This window comes from Schistocerca gregaria, chromosome 7 (assembly GCF_023897955.1).
Source record: "Schistocerca gregaria isolate iqSchGreg1 chromosome 7, iqSchGreg1.2, whole genome shotgun sequence".
Lineage (NCBI taxonomy): Eukaryota > Metazoa > Arthropoda > Insecta > Orthoptera > Acrididae > Schistocerca > Schistocerca gregaria.
This window is the reverse complement of record NC_064926.1, coordinates 42,240,364-42,260,716: the sequence shown is the minus strand read 5'-3', so window position 1 is coordinate 42,260,716 and position 20,353 is coordinate 42,240,364. Positions and strand designations below refer to the sequence as shown.

Sequence of the window (20,353 nt, the reverse complement as noted above, 5' to 3'; positions counted from 1 at the left end):
GTTGTTACCAGGACTGGTAGTATGATCAAGGGGCGTGAAGAGTGTCGGATGTTAAATAACCAGTCTGAAGGAGACGCCGCTCACTCGTGTGGGACAGTGCTGCCAATATCTGGCAGCCTTCGAAAGGGGTCTCATCGGCACCACTGCTTAAGATAGGCAAGTTAGATTCGGTGCAATATTTCTGAGTGCACCAGATACAGCCAGGCGCAGGCCTGTTAACTTACGCTTACCAGCGGTTGTGAAGTAGAATGGAGGCTACAGGTCCGTCGAACCGCTGAAAAGAGGAAATTCAGGGGTTTGCATGGCGCAAGTTACAGAGAGAAGGGGCCCACTGGCGCAGCCTAGGTGTTATAAGTACGTGATTCAGAGTGGCGCATTAGCAAAACAGAGGGACACAGCTGCGTATAAATAGGTGCTGGTTTTCTAACGAAGGGAATTCAAGTGCGTCAGCTCTCCTGGATGGCATGGCGTGTCACACCACCAGCTACATTCAGCAGCAGATGGGACACCAGCGTTACAGTCCATGATGGATCGCTGGTTCGATCCTCTGAGCTCAACATGGGGTCCATAGCCAGCCAGCAGATGGGCCACTCGACAGCTCCCAACACACGATGGAGGCATCCAGTGGCGAGAGCCACAGATTTGGCTGTCGAATTGCAGACGCTTGTTGTCGCTGCAATCTTAAACACGACGACAAAGAAGCACGCACTGCGCCTCCCTGAGCCTCCCCATGAGCGGCGCTGAGGCAACAGGGATGGAGGCCGCTGAGTCGGCTGCCAGCGCATCCTGACCATCATAACATCGTCAAAATTCTGCGGCTGTACACGGCCAGCAAGTCGCAGTACAATAAAACACTTGAAGATCACAGCCGAGTTTTAATACGGTGCATCCCGACAGTTTCCATCTATGTCCTACATTCCTCCGCCGCATGGCAGTGACGGCTACAATTTGTTCGGCTGGTCGAGTTGAGCGACATAAAGTTTTGGGGCATTAGAATGTGTGGCTAGCATTAACTTTGACTGCATGGGAACTTGAGGGCAGCCATAGTCTTCGTCTAGGTTCGTGTCTACCAGTTTTGACCCCCATGAGGGAGGATCGCCATCTTTTGCACCAAGCACCTCGTAAACAGCTATACATCTACACCTGCCATCCGACAAGTAACGGTCTCCCTGCAACACACTGAGTCATCACATGCCATGACACGAAGACTTGCAGCAGCCACACTAAGGAATTAACGTTCCATGCTAATAATTACATTTTCCCTGAGACATTTAAGTCTCGACTTTACGATAATGTTGGAAGCTGAAGAAATGAATTAAAATTTGTGCTATGACCAGGACTTGACCACAGGTCATCTTGCTTACTAATGCGAATATGCTGACCATTATACCACCGCAGCACTATGGTCTACTGCGGACCTCCTTAACAAATTACCAGGGCTCTCCGGCATTGGAATAGAATCCCAGCATTGGACGTAGTGCGATAGTCCTGTACTACATGTGATCGTATAGATCTTATAATTAAATTTTCCCTGAGAGATTTAATAGTGGCAATGTAAGGGGGAAATTGGTGATATGAAATGGTATTGGGGAGGGCATTCGATTTCGGTAGTTCTTGTAGGAATGTCGACCGTAGTGGTGCAGTGGTGTAGTGGCCAGCATTTCTGCTTAGTAAAGAAGAAGACACGGATCACGACACAAATTTTAATTAATTTCTTCAGCTTCCAATATTATCGTAGTTCCTTGCTTAGATTACCATTACCACCCCAACACAAACGGCTGCGTTTGGAGCGAAGCCGTGGCTGGAAAGCATGGGCGGTATCAGCTAACAACTGCAATTCTGCAGTACAGTGCATAGACGCATCGTCCGCAGCTAGCGTTGCTGCCTGTGGCTCACAGGGTCCCGGGTTCGATTCCTGGCCGGGTTGGGGATTTGTTCTGCTCGGGGACTCGGTGTTTGTGTTGTCCTCATCATTTCATCATCATCATCATTCGTGATGGTGGCTACACTGGACTATGTATAAATTGGGACTTTGTACGGGTGGTGAAGACCGCGCAATTGAGCGCCCCACAAACCAAACATCGGCGAGTATGTCAGTGTTCTGGGAAGAGCTCCTCCAGTGTTTTGGAGAGGCGCAGCGCTGCTATTCCGGTATGCAGAGCCATCACGTGTGTCCGGTAGTAATTGGGGGGACTCTAGTGGCGCAACAGCATGTGGCGGATAACCTCCGCCCTCCCGTGTTACTTCTCCTGCAACAGTTTCCTGGTGCCCTTTAAAGGGAGGACAGTGGTGTCCAGATATGGCGAGTGTCTCTACAAGTTGTCTACGTGATGTCGAGGTACTTCCGTGACGAACAACACGTTCAGGTCCGACCCCGATAGAACATGTATGACAGACCAGCTCGGAGGGGATACTATGGCCTCATGACACCCTTGTAACCTCCCAACAGTAAAAAAATATAATTATGTATAGCATTCACATTTAGTGTAACCTCCCAACAGAAAAAATATAATAACCTCCCAACAGTAAACAACATATAAGTATATAATTAACATTCAGTGTAACTACCCAACAGTTTAATATCCCTTAACTTCGCAATAATAACGTGAATAACCTCCCAATAGAAAATGTGACTCATTTATAACCTTTCAATAATTAACTGACCGTGAATCTAAAGTGATAAATTTTGACGTCAGCAGTGCTGCGTCATGAGCCTGAAAGATCATTCTGAATAAATTAAAAACTCTTACGTCTGTGAAGTCGCCGGATAACGCGTATGTATCTGCTCCTATAGGAAATTTTTCTGGCACAGCCTAATGCAATGCTGGCCGATAGATTTGTTACGTATAAAAAGAAAAAAAGTGATTTTTCTTTACAGTAATCGGGATGACCATGGATTGGAGAAATTAGTAAATCCTTTAAATTGAGATGAATGATTGTCGGAAGTTACTTTTTATTAGAAAGATTATTATTAAGAGTTTATTTAAAAAAAAACATTTACATGGGAATTGATATAACAATAGTACATAAGCGCGAGGCTGTTTTTGACTTATACACTCCTGGAAATTGAAATAAGAACACCGTGAATTCATTGTCCCAGGAAGGGGAAACTTTATTGACACATTCCTGGGGTCAGATACATCACATGATCACACTGACAGAACCACAGGCACATAGACACAGGCAACAGAGCATGCACAATGTCGGCACTAGTACAGTGTATATCCACCTTTCGTAGCAATGCAGGCTGCTATTCTCCCATGGAGACGATCGTAGAGATGCTGGATGTAGTCCTGTGGAACGGCTTGCCATGCCATTTGCACCTGGCGCCTCAGTTGGACCAGCGTTCGTGCTGGACGTGCAGACCGCGGGAGACGACGCCTCATCCAGTCCCAAACATGCTCAATGGGGGACAGATCCGGAGATCTTGCTGGCCAGGGTAGTTGACTTACACCTTGTAGAGCACGTTGGGTGGCACGGGATACATGCGGACGTGCATTGTCCTGTTGGAACAGCAAGTTCCCTTGCCGGTCTAGGAATGGTAGAACGATGGGTTCGATGACGGTTTGGATGTACCGTGCACTATTCAGTGTCCCCTCGACGATTACCAGAGGTGTACGGCCAGTGTAGGAGATCGCTCCCCACACCATGATGCTGGGTGTTGGCCCTGTGTGCCTCGGTCGTATGCAGTCCTGATTGTGGCGCCAAACACGCATACGACCATCATTGGCACCAAGGCAGAAGCGACTCTCATCGCTGAAGACGTCACGTCTCCATTCGTCCCTCCATTCACGCCTGTCGCGACACCACTGGAGGCGGGCTGCACGATGTTGGGGCGTCAGCGGAAAACGGCCTAACTGTGTGCGGGACCGTAGCCCAGCTTCATGGAGGCGGTTGCAATGGTTCTCGCCGATACCCCATGAGCAACAGTGTCCCTACTTTGCTGGGAAGTGGCGGTGCGGTCCCCTACGGCACTGAATAGGATCCTACGGTCTTGGCGTGCATCCGTGCGTCGCTGCGGTCCGTTCCCAGGTCGACGGGCACGTGCACCTTCCGCCGACCACTGGCGATAACATCGATGTACTGTGAAGACCTCACGCCCCACGTGTTGAGCAATTCGGCGGTATGTCCACACGGCCTCCCTCATGTCCACTATACGCCCTCGCTCAAAGTCCGTCAACTGCACATACGGTTCACGTCCACGCTGTCGCGGCATGCTACCAGTGTTAAAGACTGCGATGGAGCTCCGTATCCCACGGCAAACTGGCTGACACTGAGGGCGGCGGTGCACAAATGCTGCGCAGCTAGCGCCATTCGACGGCCAACACCGCGGTTCCTGGTGTGTCCGCAGTGCCGTGCGTGTGATCATTGCTTGTACAGCCCTCTCGCAGTGTCCGGAACAAGTATGGTGGGTCTGACACACCGGTGTCAATGTGTTCTTTTTTTCATTTCCAGGAGTGTACTACATCGCTCAGGCACTGCCATCGCTCCCCACGACCGGCCCAGCCAACTCGATACACCAGACTGCTAACAAGTACTTACTTCTACTGCCACACAGTTCGTACTGCAGCCAACACTGCTCTCTGGGCTGAGATTCTCTTGTAGCTTACATATTGCAGACAGCACATGAGCAATCCATCGAAATTACATCTGCTCGAGTGCGCTAGCAACAAATTCCTTAATCATGGACCTCTTACACCCTCTCTAACTGTATCAGTGTACACACCGAGGCCAGAGGGTGTGCGACGTTATTTGGGTATTGCCAAGTTCTACGGCAAACCTATCGATTTTGTAATCACTGGAAGATAATCACTTACCCACTCAGTAGGGCGTGTCGGATATTTTGATTTCTTTTTTTTTTTAAATGAGACATCATAAAGTGGTGGTTTGGTTAGCAATTCTCAACTATATTTACGACAAAAAAGGTAAATAGCTACTCCAATTTGCGATATCTCGACGTTTCGTATAAAATTCTCAGCATAGTTTCAACAGATGCCCTCTTATCATTAATTCTGTCTGTACTTCTGCTCTATGGATAAGAATATCTTTAAAACGTACAACCTCTTTTCATGACACGTAATTGTTTTTAAACTAGTGACACTCGTTCGTAGTATAGTGTCTTTCTGTTAATGTCATGCAGATAGTGATATTTTCTTGTCTGTCGTTTTCCAGGCACAAGTAGTTTCTTCAACTTGCAAAATCTGAAATTTCAGAAGCATAGGTCGTAAAACGAAGACGAAACTCGTAACTGCGACTCAATTCAGTAACTTCATTGGAACTGGTCGAGAAATGTTGCCTTCCGAACTATGCGTGAGGTTCTAAGATAAAGGCGCCTGCTAGGCGGGCAGTATGGGGAGAATATCAGAAATTATCCACCAGCCACCCTTACGAAGGATATTTCTCAAAAAGTACTTGAAAAATGGGGCCTAGCAAACGTTTTTTGTGTGAATTAAAGCCACAGTGCTGAAGAAGACAGTAGAAAACTTGGAAAAGGCCAAAAAATACCCCTTTCCAGAGGAAAACTGGAAATGAAAGAAGTTCTCATAGTAACGTTAGACAAGCTTCTTTCATATCCTCAACTGCAAGTGTGAGATTATGCTGTATTCAGAATTTGAGTGTCCATGTCCAGGTGGTGTTGACAGTAAATGTGAAGTGCACATCCCCTGTTGAGCTTTTAAAGTACTAGTGTTTATTAAAGGTCAAAGAGAGAAGGTAGCACCTATTGGACAGCATAAAATTGGAATACCAGAGGTACCTTAGCACAGAAGACAAATTAAAAATCGGAAGAGGCAAGAAGATGAATTAAGAAGAATTTCTGAATTCAAGCAGAAAATTAAGGAAGGGGTAACAGTACAACGAAATGAAATTCTTTTCTCCAAAGAAAATGAAGAGACAACTGATGTTAAAGAGGAAGATTCTGAAGGTCCTTTGCAGACACCATGTCATGATTCTGATGTACCTTTTACTTCAAGTACATGTCAGTATAATACATCACAATTGCACGTTGTTGTATTGTGCAGTATTGTGTTATGGTGTTGGTCTGCGTGCTACAGCTACCATTGCAACAGCTCCACATTTGGATCCTGGATTACTTAGTGAAGGAGACAGGAGACGTGCGGTTGGATCACAGCAAAGTAAAGTGGACCCAAGAAAAAGCATGAAATCACATGACGAAAAATGTAATGCTCGATGCAGGATATGCAAGATTGAATGTATGTTCTTTAATGAACGCCAACATTCAACAAGCAGCTAACTCAAGTCTTCAGTTTCCAAGTACAGTGAAAGAAGAACATTACACTGTTTGCAGTGAGCAAGGTGGAGGGTATCTTTGACATTTCACTCCAGAAAAAGACTTAAAGAAAAGGAAACCTGCTGAAGTTGATTCTAACCACTCGTGGATTTTCTAAAAAATTTCAGCGTTCATGAAAGTTTGTAGGCTACTGGTGATGACTTGACGAATTCTAACAGTGTTTGGGAAGGAGGAATCACGCATTGGGTTGAGACAAAGCTGAATCGTAAACTCATTTAGTCGGTTTGTGCTCTTCATATTAATGAGCTACCTTTGCGCCTCTTGATCAAACAGTTGGGTTGGGAAACTTTGTCTAGGAACAAGTGTAGTGGTAACATTGGCAACATGCTTGATTGTAGAACAGAACTTGAAAGCAATCCCTAATTCGTCAGAATATCCTTTCCAGAGCCTTTGGTTCCGTTGAGTGACACTGTTATCGAAGTCGTCTACAGATCAGGCTTATGGTTGCGGATAAGTCAGGCTATTAAGACACGTGCGCTTCCAACTGATCTGCAAGCCAGTTCGGAAGCTGACAACTACAAGTAGGATATGTCAGCTATGGGTTTTAAAACATGTTCGTAATGGCAAAAACTTGAAGGCTTTAGACGTGCTTGTTGGCGTTTACTGTCGCTTCTGGTTTACAATCAAAGCGAAAGTCCCTTATATAGAAAGATCCCACCACATCCCTTATCACCTGAAGGTCCTCAAATCCTGAAAGAAGACAGTAGCAGATATTGTTTGGCTAAGAATCCTACATTCATCGCGGTTCACATTTAATGAAATGGTGCTTCAGACATTTTTGTGCTTGGAAGACCAAGAAGAAGGAAAAGTAGGGCTCAAGAAGATAACTGAAATGAGGAATGAAGATGATGATAGGCGTCAATCCAGCTTAACTTTTGGAACTGATAGACTGCTCAGAAAAAGTATATGAACATCCACTTACTTGTGAGCTCAAAACAGCAGAAACAACAAGTTCTAAGGCGAGGTGTGTAAAACATATAATAGAGGCTTCTGGGAAAATGTATACACATGGGAAGCGAGAAGGCTACATTAGAGGACAGGAAACAGTCAGAACAACGCGTTGTACAAATGAATCAAACCAAGATTTGATGAATACGTTTTTTTACAAAGTGTTTTGTTTGGTGATAGAAACAGAATATAAAGAAAATTGTTTCAGTTAATTAGAACAATTTTGAGCACATTTTGGTGGAGTTTATATTAGTTCATGCACTTTTTCTCTAAATTTCAATATTCATTACAATCAAGCGCAAATTTACCAAGCTAAATGTTTATTAGTAACGTAAAACCTTCTAAACTGGAATATTACACATCAAAAGGCATATTTTTAGACCCCTCATTGACAAAAATCAGGAAACTGTATTTTTGACCTCTAAAATGGCACGCCCTACCCTCTTAGCCTATGAAATGCTATTTCATTCCTGCTCCCCTTGTGGGTCTTTCACTTTTTGTTACACAGAGTAATTCACAAGTTTATTTGGAATGCTGGACTCGCTAAGTTCGTTTGATTTAATTTTTACATTTTTATTGTAAGACGTCGTGGTCTCCTGACCTTCATTGCTTACATATTCCGCCCTCACAGTCATATTCCGCACGTCAAGACGCTTCACTCGAACCCGAACTCGATAAGATAAAGTCAATGTTGTATGAATTCATGTAAACGATATGCAAATAACAAGTGCGCACCGGGGTTGAAATACTCGAGGCTGGCGTCCACACATACATTCCAGACACGACGGTCACAGGAGCTTTTAATTCGGGAGAGGCAGACCACACACCGGGAGGCCGGTACCTTCACAGAACGAGTCAACCTCGGCCGTCCGTAGAGCAGACAGAGTGTGCCCGAGTGAAAGGGGGAACGACCCCGTGTTCGGCTTAAAAGCAAATTCTGCTACATTGTGTGGGAGCGTCCAACCTACGCATTCTTTACACATAGCATGCAGTTTCAGAGATTTTCACAGGGAGACAGCAAACGCCAAACGCCGATACTACAGAATTCCGGATTGGTCTCCTTAAACGAAACGTCATTCTCCCGTTTTAGAAGAGCAATGTTGATTGGCAGACGATATTTCTGACACCGTGAGCTGAAGGAGTAATGGAAGAGACCGAAAGATATACCCCTTCACGTCTGTGAATTTCTGATATTTATTGCTGAACGTTTTTCAGGCATTTCTCTTTAGAACGTTAGGAGCCAATGTCTGACTTCTGTAGTAGTGTGGGGGTGGAAATTGCATCTTGCAGGACCCACAGGGTAAAGGGTACATCTCAGATTCATCCGTTGCGCGCAATAACAGAATAGCAGATCAACGCCACGCTCACATTTTATTTATACACATTGATTTACAGAACAGAATGTAAATATTTAATCTGAGCTGGAGTTTACTTTAACGTTACCTCTCTCGAGCTCCAGTCAGGCAATAGAAGTCTTGTCGTCGGTTTTTTAAAACCCAAATGATAGAAGGAATCAAGTTGTATCTCCTAGGCACGACACTGTGACCCAGTCGCTACCGACCCGCTCGCTTTCGTTACACACTGCCACAGCAGCGCGCCTAACGTTTAGTGAGCCACACTTTCGAATACGATATGTTATGAAAGGGAGCAGTATCGTTTATATCGATCGTAACATGATTTTTACCAAAAAAGGCACCACATTTGTTATTTTTAACGTTTCGTGAGGACTGTGTGAGGTATGTCTTGTAGCCTACAGACATTTGCGGAAGGTTAAAGTATATCTTTAAAAGTAAACAGTACAGCGCGTATTAGACCACAGTCACTGTAACAAAGTAAGACTGAATAAATGGTCTCTAGCAAGGAAATCATGCATTTCCGGACGTAAGTTCATTAGGTCTTTTTTGTTCCTTATCCTCTCATCGATAAATTGCTAGGCTTTGTACACGGTGGAAAAAATTACACTGCACGTCTTAATTTACCCAAAGTTATACATGTTTACGTATATAATATTATAGATTTACCGGAAGCTGTCCAAACGGTACGAAGCCATATTTACTCACAACGCTAAAAATACCAGTGATGAACACTCTCGTACTAATCGGTGAGCCATGTAATCGTAACGCAGTCCACTTCTTGCTTTCCCCTCCCGTCACACAATGTCACGCGAGTTCTCTCCACGAAGGTTCAAACTGTATTTTTGCCCTGAAAGTCAAAGTAACGTCGTTTTACGGATTTCTCCAAAGATCTTCAATACTTCCGAAATTGCGATCTGCTAACTCCGCGTCTTTGTACAATTCCATTTAAGTAAACTGGAAAACTAGTCCGTAGTTATAATTGATGATTACTTGTCCGGTTGATGCTGTGAGTACAGTAGGTAATGAAGCGATCGCATGTCAACTTAAGCGGTGACGTACCTCCACTGTTTGTCTCGTCCCTAGTCAGCATCAGTCACGTGAGGAGAGTAGGCGAGTAAAACACTGAATATTAACATTTGTTGTTTGGATACCTCACAAACTGCACTTTGGTTTTGTGGTACAATGAACAATGGAACATCAGCTCAATAACACAAACATTCAAAAAGGATAATAAATAGCATGCTTAACACTAAACTGTTGGTAAAGCGGGCATCATATTACCCACAAGAGCAAAATACACGATTCACGTATGGAAAAGAAGACCGACATGTGATGGTCAATAGCACTTGTTAATTACATTAAGCAATTTGGGTAATGACTGTTAGTGTACTTTTGACACAGGACAGCATACTAAGCAAAATACAATGTGTAACTGATATACATGGAAATATTTTTATTGCTGACTGATAACACTGAACCAAAAAACATTACATCAGTATTTACTTAATTTGTAGATTAATAATTATATATATATATATATATATATATATATATATATATATATATATATATATATATTAGAAGAACGTTTTTAGGTTGATTAGTACCTTCGAGTACATGTGGCAAGAACAAGCCATTAACACTGCACAGTAGATCAAGTGCTGAAGCGTGGAAGCGAGAGCGTTGTGCAGTTATGACCATGCAAAAAACATAAGGCAGTAAATTATGTGACGTGTTTGTGGAAAGATTATTCGACTCAGAGTAAAACAAGCTACACACTGATGTGTGGACATATTAAGGTATCATATACAAAAATGTCTACACTTATACCCGTTACATCCTGTATACGGCACACGAAAGTTACGAGAAACCTTACTCGTATTATAGCACAAAAAAAAACGATCTCTCGTCATGCGGTCCGGTACAAAAAGAAAGTAGAGTGAAATCGGACATTTAAATAAGGCAGGTAATTTGAAGGAAAGCAGTAACCAAATAATTCCCAACATTTTCAGCGGTGAAAGAAACTCAACGACTAAACTAGTGATGTGATCCACCACACAAAAAAAGTGGAATGGAATTAGACAACTGAATACTTGCGCAATATTTTCAGCAGTGGGAAGAACACTACTGAAACGTTTACTCGTTTTGTAGCATGACTACAGTGACCTATGGCCACGTGGTTCAGTACTCAAAGGAATTGGAATAAAAACACTCACTTGGATCGGTGGTATACAGAAAAGTAATAGCCAAAAATATCCTCTGATGCATGAAGGGAACGACAATTTCATCAAAACATTTACGTAACACTCATAACATTTGTTTATGAGGAGGAAACGTACCTACTTCTCACGCCTGACCAGGTATACATGGGTGGACTAAAACGCGATGCGTCTGCCCCCACGCACTAAGAAAAAAGTCCCCTTTGTCCGTTATTGAGCACACACGATTTAAGCATCTACATGAATAACCAAATCATTAAATATGGGGATAACCCTCGGTATCCTGGAATAAGGCTTGGCTGGACTCTAACGCACAGAGCGCACTAGAGGATACAATACAAAAATTGAAAGCTGGAAATATCGTCCCTTCCAAATTCACTTGAAAAACCTGGGGGTATGTTGCCGCTTTCCGAACTTCAGCGATGGCACTGGTACATCGCGCAACGGCGTATCGTGCGCCTGTATGGGGCGGAAGTACCCACCTATCGAAAATCGATACTCAGCCAAGAAAAGCACTGATGATATTTGGAACGCTTAGACCTGCACATGTTCATTGGCTACACTAGGACCACCAGAAATCTGAATAACTAAGTTACTATCCAGAGAGTGTGTTACTGTGAACATTTAAATGGTTCAAATGGCTCAGCACTATGGAACAACTGTGAGGTAATCAGTCCTCTAGAACTTAGAACTACTTAAACCGAACTAACCTAAAGACATCACACACATCCATGCCCGAGGCAGGATTCGAACCTGCGACCGTAGCAGTCGCGCGGTTCCACGCTGTAGCGCCTAGAACCGCTCGGCCACTCTAGCCGGCGTGAACATTTCAGTGACAGGGTTGTTCTCATCAGAATCGACAGCAAACCAACACCGACAACGCTTGTTAAGATATACATGCCAAGGTCTCAAGTTGAAGATGAAAAGATGGAGGACGTATGTGAGGATACTGAAAAGTTAATGCAGACTGTAGAGGGAGATGAAAATCTACTAGTCATGGGGGACTGAAATGCTGTTATAGCAGAAGACGAAAGAGTTGCGGGAGAATGTGGTGTTGATACAAGGAATGAGAGAGGAGAAAGACCGAGTCCTGTAACGAATTTCAGCTAGTAATAGCGAATACTATGTTCAAGAGTCACAAGAGGAGGCGGTACACTTGGAAAGGTTGGGAGATACCGGAAGATTTCAGTTAGATTACATCATGGTTACAAAAAGATTCCGACGTCAGATACTGGATTGTAATGCGTATACAGGAGCAGATGTAGACTCAGATTAGGATATCTTAGCGAAGAAGAGAAGGCTGAAGTTTAAGAGATCAGTCAGGAAGAATCAATACGCAAAGAAGTTGTTACGGAAATATTAAGGAATGAAGAGATACTATTGAAGTTCTCTAAGGCTATAGATATTGCAGTAAGGAATAACTCAATTGGTAATTCAGTTGAAGAGGAATGGACATCTCTAAAAAGGACAATCATGGAAGCTGGAAAGAGAAACTTACACGGAAAGTAACTGCGAAGAGACCATGGGTAACACAAAAAATGCATCAGCTAATCGATGAAAGAAGGAAGTACAAAAACGTTCAGGGAAACTCGGGAATACAGAAATTCAAGTCATTGAGGAATGAAATAAATGGGAAGTGCAGGGATGCTAAGACGGAATGGCTGCATGAAATATGTGAAGAAATCGAAAAAAAAATGATTATCGGAAGGACTGACTCAGGATATAGCAAAGTTAAAACAACCTTCGGTGAAATTAAGAGCAAAGGTGGTAACATTAAGAGCGCAACGGGTATTCCACTGTTAAACGCAGCGAAAAGTACATTGAAGGTCTCTGTGAGGAGGAATATATATGTGTTTGATGTGATACAAGAAGAAACAGGAGTCGATGTAGAAGAGGCAGGAGATCCGTATTAGGATCATAATTTAAAAGAGTTTTGGAGCATATGAGAGATAACATTTCATCAGAATTTCTAAAACAAAACAACTATTATCGTTGGTGTGTAGAATGCATAACTCTGGCGACATACCATCTGACTTTCGGAAAAATGTCATCCACACAATTCCGAAGACTGCAAGAACTGACAAGTGCTTAACAGCTCATGCATACAAGTTACTGACAAGAATAATACACAGAAGAACAGAAAACTGAGGATGTGTTAGATGACGATCAGTTTAGCTTTAGGAAACGTAAAAGCACCAGGCAGGCAATTCTGATTGTGCGCTTGACAGTGGAAGCAAGACTAAGGAAACACGAAGATGCGTTAATAGGATTAGTCCTTGGCAAAAACGTTCAACAATGTAAAATGCTGCAAGATGTTCGAAATTCTGAGGAAGATAGGGGTAAGCTATAGGGGGAGACGGGTATATACAATATGTACAAGAGCCAAGTATGAATAATAAGAGTGGACGATCAAGAACGAAGCGCTCGGATTAAAAAGGGTGTAAGACAGGGATCTAGTCTTTCCCCACTTCTGTTCAATCTGTACATAGAAGAAGCAATGATGGAAATAAAAGAAAGGTTCAGGAGTGGAATGACAATTCAGGGTGACATGATATCGATCATACGATTCGCTGATGACATTGATATCCTGAGTGAAAGTGAAGAAGAATTACATGGTCTGCTGAAATGAATGAACAATCTAATGAGTGCAGAATATGGGTTGAGAGTAAATCAAAGGAAGGCGAAAGTAACGAGAAGTAGGAGAAATGAAAACAGCGAGAAACTTAACATCAGGATTGATGGTCATGAAGTAGATGAAGTTAAGGAATTCTACTACCTAGGCAGCAAGACAACCAATGACGGACGGAGCGAGGAGGACATCAAAAGCAGACTAGCACTGGCTCTGCAATTCATGGCCAAGAGAAATCTATTAGTGTGAAACATAATCTTTAACTTGAGGAAAAAATTTCCGAGGATGTGCGTTTGGAGCACAGCATTGTTTGGTAGACAAACATGAACTGTGGGAAAACCGGAACAGAAGAGAATCGAAGCAGACGACTATTGAACATTGGGTGGACTGATAAGGTAACGAATGAGGAGGTTCGGAGCAGAATCTGAAAGGAAAGGAACATGTGGAAAATACTATCAAGACGAAGGGACTGTATGATAGGACATCTGTTAAGATATCAGGGAATAACTTCCGAGGCGCTAGATTGAGCTGTAGATGGCAGAGACTGCAGAGTAAGACAGAGATTGGAATACACCCAGCGCATACACCCAGCAAATAATTGAGGACGCAGAGTTCAAGTGCTACTCTGAAATGAAGAGGTTGACACAGGAGAGGAATTCGTGGCATCAAACCAGTCAGGAAGAAACAAGAAAAAAATCGCCGGAAATCAAGGTACCCCATCACAAATATATGAAGTGTTTCCCCACGATCCAGGAAAGTAATGGAAAAGCTTGTGGAGTAGAAGGAAAGTGAATAATAGAAGCCAGACTGATTATCCAAACACTACAAAACAGGGCTTTAACATTTCCAGAAGAATATCGACTATTCTAAGCCGTGTAAGGATAGGTGTCGAAGGATGCAGGGAGATGAGGCCTCAAGAACGACCCTCAACGTGGTTGTGGTCTCATCTAGTCGTTGTGCCGCCTGATATAGTGGTGGTGAACTTGAGGGCATACATAAAATCGCTCACAGTGCCATTTACTTCCTTAAAAATGTCTTATTGTGTAAAATTTAGCACCATGTAATGCTGAGTGTTTTTTATTTTAAGCTGTAATCTCTTTTTTTAATATTCGCCTTGTAAATACCGAAGGAACAAATGAGTGAAATAAATACCTCCCCTGGCGATCGCCAAGCGGAGAGCTTTCTTGTTACGTTTTATTGCGAAGCTAGGTCGCATTAAGCTTCTAATGCTTCTAAAAACTTCTCTGAGATAGAGATTCGTATGTGCAAACATAGAATCAAAGTTACCCTGAGTTGTCGCTCTGAAAAGTTGGCGCCATTACTGAAGGGCGCTACGAAAGAACTCAGCTACGATTACCAGGCTGATCCGAAAAGAAGAATGAGGAACACACCTTCAGCAATCAAATCTTGGTGAGTTTAATGCGGCTCGAGCTGTGAAAGCTGTTGGTGGATCGCCGGCCGTCACGTTTCAAAATGAAGCACATAACATTGGTGGGTCCGACCAACTGCGACATGGTCGCGTATACAAACAGTGATCCAATACTGTCAAATGTATTTTATTACAGTCTTTGATCACAATATGAATTCTTTAGACGATGACCGGTTTCAGTCCGTACCGACCAGCCTCAGATCCATAATATACAAATATATACACCTAGTGAGCAGCGGGTCTTTCAACATAATACAGCAATACTTATCACAATATACTATCACACAACCAGGGAGATGTATTCGTCTTTTAATGTATCACAATTTAGTTTATACGATAGTTATCAGTTTTAGAAGTCTGCTACATGTATTTTACGTAATGTGTTTTTATCAGATTATGTTTTTTGCATAAATGACTACATCTAAGCCGACAGTAGCGACGTCTAGGGATTATGTAGGCAAACAGATTTCTGGTAGCTACTGTACTTCAGTAGCCAGTTGCAATAATGACTGTGTGGACGATGCGGCCTATTCTACACCTTATTTGAGATCTATGTGACGATGCTATGCTGATTATATTTATATGTTCTGACGATGGCATTATGGCCTTATCACTTTAGGACATGGTGTAAAAAAGATACGTTATACCGTATTTGCTGTACATCTACATGGTTGTGTGACAGTATATTGTGATAAGTATTGCTGTTTATGTTGAAAGACACACTGCTCACTAGGTGTATATATTTGTATATTACAGAGCTGAGGATGGTCATTGCGGACTGAAACCGGTCATCGTCTAAAGAATTCATATTGTGATCAAAGACTGGGATAAAAAACATTTGACATTGGTGGGCAAGCTGAGAATTACTGCGTCACCTGATGTAAGCAGAAGGGCATTTAAAGCTTTGCATATGACAAAATTTTCATGTTATATTGTGGTACGCTCTGTTCCAGAGTGCTTTCACTGAGTAATGTAGTAAGGGGAGAAAGTAATAACATGGAAATGAATTGGTTTCATGTAAAACGTGTGATAGACAAAAAGGCCCTGAATTTTGCAGCATACTTTTGCTGTAGTCTGATTCTTTTGGATCTGCTTATTCTTTGGCGTACTACAACCTTTGAGTAAGTTTAGTTGTAGACATTAATGAAACTGACGTGTATAACATTGAGATATGGGCTTAAAAAGACTTACAGATTAGAAGTGACAAAACAGCCAGTACAGATAACCAAAGTGGTATTAATGTTACACGACCCGTGCTGTTACGGCGAATGAAATCCTTACCGAGTACAGCGGCAATGTGGCACTTCATGGTTCCTGGTTGTGCTGTCTGTGGTCTGCAGAGCTCTTCGTTGGAAGCGCTGTCTGTCGCGGGAGATCCCCTACCAGTGCTTACGTCCCCTCTGGTGCCCTCTGCTGGAAATACGACCTACAACGTACTATCGTTTTAGCAACGGCTTTGACAGTGCGATTCTGCATACTCGCTGTAGGTAGCAGATTGGACCGACATAAGTTGCAGGTACTCTGCGTAAAACAATAATGTTGGCCACTGTTGGAGCGTGTATATGGATCGTAATAACCCTTCCAGCATCAAAAAAGGCCTGAATATGGCGCACTGAAGCGCTGAAACTGGTAGCTAGACAATAGACGATAAGGCACACAATAGATCATAAGAACGGCTATAGGCGTTTCATTTTCCCCAAGGCCTGCAGTCAAAAGGATAGACATGCAAAAACTCTTATAAAGATCTCCCTCTCGCTGCCGAAGATCACTCTCGATCGTGATTTCCTTTATGACGTCTTGCTGTAACAATGAGAATCGCAGGAAAATCAGTAATAGCCTCTCAGTAATGAGCACATAAAATTTGTTCCAAGGAATGCATTTTGGTATTCTGGGATGTATTTCTTGGCACAGCACTGTCTACACACAAGGTACTATTACACAACATGCAGTATTTGACACTCGAGAAAGATAATGATCCCATTTTACACTCTTGCTAATCATACACGACCGGCTCGCACCAGACTGCTTCTGCGAAAAGTTTAATACAATTTTCAAAATAAGTGTTATGCGACTTAACATCCGAGTCCGCCCTTGTCGGTGGCCTGCACCCAACACTGCACCGTTGTCCTCCCTTCACACTGTAGGTTTTGTGCCACATGCACCATATTACGATTCACTCGATACGGATGAACTATAAATGTTATCCTATACTCCACAAATCAGCTTAAGGCATGTGGCGGACGTGGCCACTATCATTTCTCCCTTTTTCTCTCTCAGTTGCGAATGAGTGTGGGCAGAAATTGCTCTGAGCACTATGGGACTCAACTGCTGTGGTCATTAGTCCCCTAGAACTTAGAACTACTTAAACCTAACTAACCTAAAGACATCACACACATCCATGCCCGAGGCAGGATTCGAACCTGCGACCGTAGCAGTCGCACGGTTCTGGACTGCGCGCCTAGAACCGCGAGACCACCCCGGCCGGCTGTGGGCAGAAACACTGCCTGTAAGCCTCTACTTAAGCTCCAGGTATACAAAGGACGAACAAATGTATTCGTTAAGTCCTCTCCTGACGTAAGCCTTCGAAATGTTAACGAGATGCTCAATACCTCGTTATCAGCGTCTGCCAGCGGCGTTTGATGAGCTTCTCAGTGAAGGTTTTTGCTTACTAAACTGATCTTTGACGTAACGTGGACCTGTGTATCACTTCTGGTTCCGTTGCCACTTAGATCTTGAGTAGAATGAAAATAACTTTAAAATAGCTGATTGGTAGCGAAATAACAGTCACACAACGTTTCTGGATCCTTTCTTTATTCACTAAGCATTTCGGGATCACCCCATCTTCAGATGACCTGGTGGCTACTATATTTTTTTACAATCTTGCAAATTACAATGCAGCCCCTATACAAACCACCATATAACAACAAGACATTTAAGATGTAATACATACTCTTTGATACAAAGTTAACATACACCATTGACAAAATAGTCAAGTTGCGTCAAAAACGAGATAAGATTTACAATTCCACAGAGCAAAATGAGGTTTCATCTAAACGTTTGTGCTGCAAACAGCCGAATAACGTGGCTGGCGGAAGTTCCCGCTTACGAGAACTACACTGAAGTGCCAAGAAACAGATATAGGCATGCGTATTCAAATTCGTATACATGTTCAAAAATGTTCGAATGTGTGTGAAATCTTATCGGACTTAACTGCTAAGGTCATCAGTCCCTAAGCGTACACACTGCTTAACCTAAATTATCCTAAGGACAAACACACCCACCCATGCCCAAGGGAGGATTTTTTTTGTAACAGAGGATAGCTAAACCCTCTGACCGAACACGGTGAGATAACGTGCCGGCAACTTTTCACTCGAGGGGAGACTTGAACCAAGGACCTCTCGTCCCGCAGTTGCTCACGCTAAGCACGGGACCACGGCGCCCCTGGCTGTCGGATACATGTAAACAGGCTGAATACGGCGCTGCGGTCGGCAACGTCTATATAAAACAAGTGTCTGTCGCATTTGTTAGATCGGTTACTGCTCCTACAATGGCACGTTATCAAGATTTAAGTGAGTTTGGATGTGGCTTTATAGTCGGCGCACGAGCGATGAGACAAAGCATCTCCGGGGTAGCTACGAAGTGGGGATTTTCCCGTACGACCATTTCACGAGTGTACCGTGAATATCAGAAATCCGGTAAAATATCAGATCCCAGACATCTCTGCGGTCGCAAAAAGATACTGCAGGAACGGGACCAACGACGAATGGAGAGAATCGTTCAACAGAAGTGCAACCCTGGGCTATCAACAAGTGGCAGCATGCGAACCGTTCAACGAAACATCACCGATATGGGCACACTCGTGTACCCTTGATGACTGCACGACTCAAAGCTTTACGCCTCGCCTGGACCCGTCAACACCGACATTTGACTGTTGATGACTGGAAACGTGCTGTCTGGACGGACGAGTCTCGCTTCACATTCTATCGAGCAGATGGCCGTTTACGGGGATGGAGACGTCGTGAATCTATGGACCCCGCATGTCAGCAGGGGTCTGTTCAAGCGGTGGAGGCTCCGTAATGGTGCAGGGCGTGTGCAGCTGGAGTAACATGTGACCCCTGATACGTCTAGGTACGACTCTGACCGGTGACACGTACGCATGCATCCTGTCTGATCATCTGCGTCCATGCCCATTGTGCGTTCTGTTGGACTTGGGAAATTCCAGAAGGACAATGTGACACTATACACGTTCAGAATTGCTATAGAGTGGCTCTAGGAACACACTTCTGAGTTTAAACACTTCCGCTGGCCATTAAACTCCCCAGTAATGAACGTTATTGAGCATATCTGGGATGTCTTGCAACGTGCTGTTCAGAAGAGATCTCCAGACCATGGTACTCTTACGGGTTTATGTATAGTCCTGCAGGATACATGGTGTTAGTTCCTTCCAGTACTACGTCGGACATTAGTCGTGTCTATGCCACGTCGTGTTGCGGCACTTCTGCTTGTTCGAATAAATCCTGCACGATATTAGGCAGGTGTACCAGATTCCTTGGCTCTTCCGTATAATTGGCACTAGGTGGCGTTCGGCATGTGGCGCTGCCGTCGTGGGTGATACGTCATTACAAATACAAGTGATATTATAAATTACAAAAATTTTTCAATTTTTCGTGAACAGTAAAGAATTTTTTTTATAAGAGTTAAGGCCAACTTCAGTTAATGGCACCGTGGGAATAGAGGCAACTTTAAGTTGACATGCTTTTTCATCGAGCATATTTATATAAAAAAGATATATTTTTAAAAAAATGATCGGAATAAAACCTGTCATGAGATAAAAAATACAAAATGAACCATAAAGTGTACAGATGTCCACAAACTAATCGAAGGATGTACGAAAATGCAAGTTCTTTGTGTTTACTTGTAACCTCTGTTTGTTCAGTAACAACACGTCAGAAATGCCAAATAACCATTGTCTGCTGCTGGTAACGAGTACGTTAATTTTTACATCTGGGATTAAACGGCAGTTAGTGTAAATTTCATTCTCTTAAAGAATATCCAGTGTTCTGAATGCAAAATGCTTAGGCTATTTTCGGTTGACTGCAAACAATGGTTTTGTTCTCTAAGGTCACACCCAAGGCCGCTATTGTCGCTGGTATATGTGTGCTCCCTAAACCTTGCTTTAAATTCTCTCCCCTTTTGGCCAATATGAAAACTTTCACAAGACCCACTTTATTTTATGGACATCTGTGTTATTGTACTTGTTGCATCCTTAACAAGATTGTGGCGTAAAATTAGTGCTAGTTTATTATTTGTTGGGAAACCTAATTGTATATTAGATTTTCTGAAAACATCAGCAATTTTTTCGGAACATGAGAAGACATAAGAAAGAGAAACATGGGAGACTGCGTTTTTAGCGCTAGCTGTTTGCTTGTCCACCTGTTTAAATATTTTTGTACCCAGTTTCCG

At 43.2% G+C, this 20,353-nt stretch overlaps 1 long non-coding RNA gene across 1 annotated transcript in view; it reads right to left on the bottom strand.

Annotated features, from left to right (window-relative positions):
* The window catches only part of LOC126281852 (uncharacterized), a 36,208-nt gene extending 19,752 nt beyond the window's left edge, over nucleotides 1-16,456 (bottom strand). Inside the window, exon 1 of the long non-coding RNA XR_007551309.1 lies at nucleotides 16,172-16,456. This is a non-coding gene — a long non-coding RNA (uncharacterized LOC126281852). The remainder of the gene's footprint in view (nucleotides 1-16,171) is intronic.
* Between the last annotated feature and the right edge of the window lie 3,897 nt (nucleotides 16,457-20,353).